Source organism: Palaemon carinicauda, chromosome 19 (assembly GCF_036898095.1).
Source record: "Palaemon carinicauda isolate YSFRI2023 chromosome 19, ASM3689809v2, whole genome shotgun sequence".
NCBI classification, from domain to species: domain Eukaryota; kingdom Metazoa; phylum Arthropoda; class Malacostraca; order Decapoda; family Palaemonidae; genus Palaemon; species Palaemon carinicauda.
The window spans coordinates 80,456,649-80,464,148 of NC_090743.1; the positions used below are offsets into that span (position 1 = coordinate 80,456,649).

General features: G+C 35.8%; 1 protein-coding gene across 1 annotated transcript in view; it reads left to right on the plus strand.

Annotated features, from left to right (window-relative positions):
• Window positions 1–7,500, plus strand: part of LOC137658278 (zwei Ig domain protein zig-8-like) — a 400,234-nt gene that overhangs the window by 347,565 nt on the left and 45,169 nt on the right. The window lies entirely within an intron of this gene.

The following is a 7,500-nucleotide window of genomic DNA, read 5'->3' on the forward strand; positions in this document are numbered from 1 at the left end:
TTGGGTTGCTAAAGGGGAATTCTTTTTCCTGTAAAGAGACCTCTAACGTTGCATCGTCATTTTGAGTGGGTTACTGAATCTATAGTGAAGGTAACGTATGTGATTTCAGGTTTTTTTCTTTTTGTTCTTTCATTCATCTTTCTTCCAAATCACCTTCCATTTCTTTTGTTTCGCTGTTCAAAACATTTCTTCTCTTTACCTTTCATTCCCTGGTTCGCTGTCCAGAATATCTATCATCTTCACCATTTATTCCTTGGTTCACTATCCAGAATATCTCTTCTCTTTACCTTTCATTCCCTGGTTCGCTGTCCAAAATATCTATCCTCTTTACGCTTCATTCTTTGGTTCGCTGTTCAGAATATCTCTTCTCTTTACCTTTCATTCCCCGGTTCGCTGTCCAAAATATCTATCCTCTTTACCCTTCATTCCCTGGTTCGCTGTCTGAAATATCTATCCTCATTACCCTTCATTCCCTGGTTCGCTGTCCAAAATATCTATCCTCTTTACCCCTCATTCCCTGGTTCGCTGTCCAGAATATCTCTTCTCTTTACCTTTCATTCCTGGTTCGCTGTCCAGAATATCTATCCTCTTTACCCTTCATTCCCTGGTTCGCTGTCAAGAATATCTCATATCTTTAGCCTACCTTTCATTTCCTGGTTCGCTGTCCAAAATATCTATCTTCTTCACCCTTCATTCCCTGATTCGCTGTCCAAAATCTCTATCCTCTTTACGTTTCTTCCCTGGTTCGCTGTCCAAAATATGTATCCTCTTTACATTTCATTCCATGGATCGCTGTCCAAAATATCTATCCTCTTTACCCTTCATTTGCTGGTTCGCTGTCCAGAATATCTCTTCTCTTTATCTTTCATTCCCTAGTTCGCTGTCCAAAATACCTATCCTCTTTACCCTTCATTCCCTGGTTTGCTGTTCAGAATATCTCTTCTCTTTACCTTTCACTCCATGGTTCGCTGTCCAGAATATCTCTTCTCTTTACCCTTCGTTCCCTGGTTCGCTGTCCAGAATATCTCTTCTCTTTACCCTTCGTTCCCTGTTTCACTGTCCTGAATATCTCTTCTCTTTACCCTTCATTCCCTGGTTCGCTGTCCATAATATCTCTTCTCTTTACCCTTCATTCCCTGGTTCACTGTCCAGAATATCTCTTCTCTTTACCCCTCATTCCCTGGTTCGCTGTCCATAATATCTCTTCTATTTACCCCTCATTCCCTGGTTCACTGTCCAGAATATCTCTTCTCTTTACCCTTCATTCCCAGGTTTGCCGTCCAGAATATCTCTTCTCTTTACTCTTCATTCCCTGGTTCGCTGTCCATAATATCTCTTCTCTTTACCCCTCATTCCCTGGTTCACTGTCCCGAATATCTCTTCTCTTTACTCTTCATTCCCTGGTTCGCTGTCCATAATATCTCTTCTTTTTACCCCTCATTCCCTGGTTCACTGTCCAGAATATCTCTTCTCTTTACCCTTCATTCCCTGGATCGCTGTCCATAATATCTCTTCTCTTTACTCCTCATTCCCTGGTTTACTGTCCAGAAAATCTCTTCTCTTTACCCTTCATTCCATGGTTCGCTGTCCAAAATATCTATCCTCTTTACTGTTCATTGCCTGGTTTGCTGTTCAGATTATCTCTTCTCTTTACCTTTCATTCCCTTGTTCGCTGTCCAAAATATATATCTTCTTTACCCTTCATTCCCTGGTTCGCTGTCCAATTCAAGTATCCTCTTTAACCTTCATTCCCTGCTTCCCTGTCCATAATATCTTATCTTTATCTTTCATTCCCTGGATCGCTGTCCAGAATATCTTCTCTTTACCTTTCAATCCCTGGATCGCTGTCTAGAATATCTCGTCTCTTTACCCTTCATTCCCTGATTCGCTGTCCAGAATATCTCTTCTCTTTACCCTTTATTCCCTGGTTCGCTGTCCAGAATAGCTCTTCTCTTTACCCTTCATTCCATGGTTCACTGTCCAGAATATCTCTTCTCTTTACCCCTCATTCCCTGGTTCGCTGTCCATAATATCTCTTCTATTTACCCCTCATTCCCTGGTTCACTGTCCAGAATATCTCTTCTCTTTACCCTTCATTCCCAGGTTTGCCGTCCAGAATATCTCTTCTCTTTACTCTTCATTCCCTGGATCGCTGTCCAGAATATCTCTTTTCTTTACCCTTCCTTCCCTGTTTCGCTGTCCAGAATATCTCTTCTCTTTACCTTTTATTCCCTGGTTCGCTGTCCCGAATATCTCTTCTCTTTATCCTTCATTCCATGGTTTGCTGTCCAGAATATCTCTTCTCTTTACCCTTCATTCCCTGGTTCGCTGTCCAGAATATCTCTTCTCCTTAGCCTTCATTCCCAGGTTTGCTGTCTAAAATATCTATCATCTTTACCCTTCATTCCCTGGTTTGCCGTCCAGAATATCTCTTCTCTTTACCCTTCATTCCCTGGTTCACTGTCCAGAATATCTCTTCTCTTTACCTTTCATTCCCAGATTTGCTGTCTAAAATGTCTATCCTCTTTACCCTTCATTCCCTGGTTTGCTGTCCAGAATATCTCTTCTCTTTACCGTTCATTCCCAGGTTCGCTGTCCAGAATATTTCTTCTCTTTACCGTTCATTCCCTGGTTCCCTGTCCAGAATATCTTTTCTCTTTACCTTTCATTCCCAGGTTTGCTGTCTAAAATATCTATCCTCTTTACCCTTCATTCCCTTGTTCGCTGTCCAGAATATTTCTTCTCTTTACCGTTCATTCCCAGGTTCGCTGTCCAGAATATCTCTTCTGTCTACCCTTTATTCCATGGTTCGCCGTCCAGAATATCTCTTCTCTTTACCCTTCATTCCATGGTTCGCTTTCCATAATATCTCTTCTCTTTATCCTGCATTTCCAGGCCTGCTGTCCAGAATATCTCTTCTCTTTACATTTCATTCCCAGGTTAGCTGTCCAGAATATCTCTTCTCTTTACATTTCATTCCCAGGTTCGCTGTCCAGAATATCTCTTCTCTTTAACTTTCATTCCCTTGATCGCTGTCCAGAATATCTCTTCTCCTTACCCTTCATTCCTTGGTTCGCTGTCCAGAATATCTCTTCTCTTTACTCTTTATTCCATGGTTCGCTCTCCAGAATATCTCTTCTCTTTACCCTTCATTCCCTGAGTCGCTGTCCAGAATATCTCTTCTACTTACCTTTCATTCCCAGATTCGCTGTCCAGAATATTTCTTCTCTTTACCGTTCATTCCCAGGTTCGCTGTCAAGAATATCTCTTCTCTTTACCCTTCATTCCCTGAGTCGCTGTCCAGAATATCTCTTCTCTTTACCCTTCATTCCCTGGTTTGCTGTCCAGAATATCTCTTCTCCTTACCTTTCATTCCCAGGTTCGCTGTCCAGAATATCTCTTCGCTTTACCTTTCATTCCCTGGATCGTTGTCTAGAATATCTCTTCTCTTTACCCTTCATTCCCTGGTTCGCTGTCCAGAATATCTCTTCTCTTCACCCTTCATTCCCTGGTTTGCTATTCAGAATATCTCTTCTCTTTACCCTTCAATCCCTGGCTAGCTGTCCAGAATATCTCTTCTCTTTACCCTTCATTCACTGGTTCGCTGTCCAGAATATCTCTTCTCCTTAGCTTTCATTCCCTGGTTTGCTGTCCAGAATATCTCTTCTCTTTACCCTTCATTCCCTGGTTCGCTTTCCAGAATATCTCTTCTCTTTACCCTTCATTCCCTGGTTCGCTGTCCAAAATATCTCTTCTCTTTAGTCTTCATTCCCTGGTTTGCTGTCCAGAATATCGCTTCTCTTTACCCTTCATTCCCAGGTTCGCTATCCAGAATATCTCTCGTTTCTTGATCGTTCTTCGCACACGCCATTAAAACTTCTACTGCAACTTTTGCTTTGATCCCTGTTAGCAGTCCATCTAGATATTGGCAATTGTTAATTGCAATATTATGACGTTACGCTTGATAAAAATCACCGATTCTTATAAATATTTGTTTTGTTTTGATTACATTGCTATTTTTTTTTATACAAGAGCACATTTAAAGATCACAAAGACCTCATTTTCACGATGAACTATTTGTGTACTGTGGTGAATATGTGATCAACCTTTGAAAAGCAATGGAACATAACATCATTTAATGAGGTTATGGAAACAGTTGAATATCAAAATGTGTTCGCTACACTATCCATGAAGGATAGGGAGAGAGAGAGAGAGAGAGAGAGAGAGAGAGAGAGAGAGAGAGAGAGAGACCTTGTCTTTTGGACAATTACCAGTTATGGTTTACATTAGCCTTTTCATTGTTATGTTTTTATAGTAAACAGCAAACATACACTCTTTGGTGAACTGCTATTTTGAGCTTTTAACCATTTTTTTTTCATTAGCTATAAGTGAAATGAATGATGAATAAAAGAAATTTATGCAATGCTGATTTTTTTTTTATTATAGTCCAGTAAATAATATTTGCAAACTGGAGAAAAACAAATTACGAATCAATTACACTGTTCTACTCCATAAATGGGCAATTATCTTTGAATTCGAAAACATATGTTTTTGTTGAATTTCTTTTTTTTAATTGGACAAGCCACTAAAAGTAGAACTAGGTTATATTGTTCTTTCGTTATCGAAACCATAGAAAATGAAAGAGCAAATAAGAGCACTTAGTATAACTGGTGCTTCCTTCTTTTTGATCGAATAGGCTATGCAATATCATTGGCATTTGGGCTCAGTGCCCCTCTGAGAGGCATCGGCTGAGAACATCGCACTCTGAGTCTGAGAGATCTCTTCTTGATTTTTTTTTTTTTTTACAGTACAGACGAATCTCAGAACAAGTAGTGTGTCACAGAAAGAGAGCGGTCGCCTGCAAGATACGAGAGACAGAACATGATTAACATATGAAAGATTCGAAAAAAAGTGTGGAATACATTCGTTTCTACGACATTCGTATTTTCTTTTTGATATATGCGAATAATCTCTCCTGCGGTATATAATGAGCAAGTATATGTGTAATATATATGTATATATATATATATATATATATATATATATATATATATGTGTGTGTGTGTGTGTGTATAGCCTATATATATATATATATATATATATATATATATATATATATATATATATACATATATATATATATGTATATATATGTATATACATATATGTATATATAGATATATATATATATGCAGAGGAACCACAGGGAAAATGAAAATATGACATATAAGATTAAGTCCTGGCTAGTTTCGTGATATATATATATATATATATATATATATATATATATATATATATATATGTATGAATACATGCATATATATACATATATAATATACATATATACATATATGTGTATATATACATGTATATATATATACATATTTATATATACACACATATATATATATATATATGTATACATGTATATATATACATACATATATACATATATATATATATATATATATATATATATATATATATATATATGTATATATATATGTATATATTTATATATATACAGTACATACATATATATACATATATATATGTATATATATAGATATATTATATATATACATACAGTATATATACATATATATATATATATATATATATATATATATATATATGTATATATATATATTATATAGTATATATACATACATATATATATATGTATGTTTATGTGTATGTATAATATATATATATATATATATATATATATATATATATATATATCTGTATATACATACATATATGTATATATATACACATGTATGTATGTATATATATATATATATATATATATATATATATATATATATATATATATATACTGTATATATCTGTCTATATACATATATATTATACAGTATATATATATATATATATATATATATATATATATATATATATATATATATATATATATATATATATTTCCGGTCACGCTGAGCGGCAATGCCAGACATATAACTACTCGGTCTCTTCCCGACCCTCGGTTAAGGGGAGAGAGAGTAGTCATACCCTGGTGAGAGGGATACCCTGAGAGGAAGCGGGAAGGGTTTGGGAAGGGTTGAATCTCTGTGTGCGTATGCATATCAATCTAAATAATTAGCCATCATTTCTGACCGGTTGCATACACTAGTTCATCATAAAAGCTAACTTTCTTTTCATAGATAGAAACGTTTGCTATCAACTAAGATTATCCAGGGAAAGACGAGAATGATCCAACCAAGTATTTGTGGTAAGCGTAATGTCTGAAAACTCGAGCAGTTTATCCTTAGAAACTGCTCGTTTTATTATCATCGTAAAATCATTTCGGCGGTAAATTCTGCAGTCACGTAGGCTGGAAATAATCAATTCCAATTTATTTCTCAGCTTCAATTCCCTCTATTACTTAAATGAAAAATCTGAAGTCCGTGAAGGAAATAACGGTACTTGAACCATACGTGGTACAAGTTACACAATACGACGGTTCGTGTTAAGTATTGTTTCTTGCGTTCGCTGTAGATCGCCTGGCCCTTCTGACAGACACGGGCTCTTAGAACTATCGTAATGAATTATATAGTTTGTTGATTATTTGTAGAAAACCAGGTTTATTATATAATACCCTAAATTTCAAAGACGGTAAATTTTCTATAATAACTTTGCTAACTTTATATTTTGAATGTACAGTGTTATGGAATTTTGAATTAGTTTGTTATAAAATCTTCAGCAATTATTCAAAAGATTATTATATTTTTTGTCACTAATGTGGAAATTTTCTTTGATAAAATTGTACTCTTATATATTACATGATAAAATGACCTTAAAGAAATTACCAATAATTATACATCTTCAATCTATATGAAACCATTGGCGTATGAAATAGTAGGATAATTCAGATAAACATTTGCCCAGAATTAATATTCAGAAATAAAAAGCTGACATGCAAAATGCATTAGTTGATTCTCCATTTGCCTGCAATATATTGTATGCAAATCTGATGTAAGTAAACCATTGTTTTATGCCAATTGAACATAGCGACTATTTAGTATAAGTGCTTATCCGTGTTACTTTGTTTACTCAGTTCTTTGAGTTCCAACTCCATCTTCCAAGGACAAATTTAAGTGCGGTCTTAAGATTTGATGCTGATAAGGGTATTTATATAGTACTGATACTAATACTGACAATACTGAGTAGTTGACACTATTATTAAGAATAGTGGTTAGAATTGTAATAAACTAGTGTACGCCACCCGTCAAAAAAGACATAAAAATTTACATAGCTATGTACACAAACTCACCATCTTCTCTCCTTACCCGAGGAATGGGAAGAACTGAGCGTGCCTGGCTCTATGTATACCTCTTGGTCTTCCCGTCTCTCGGGTAGGGAGAGATGAGTAGTCATACCCTGGCGAGAGGGGTACTCTTAGAGGTACGCTCGAAAACCACAGCTAACGTGTTGTGGAAGGGTTGAATCTGTCTGTTGTTGCGTGTGTGTGCATATCTA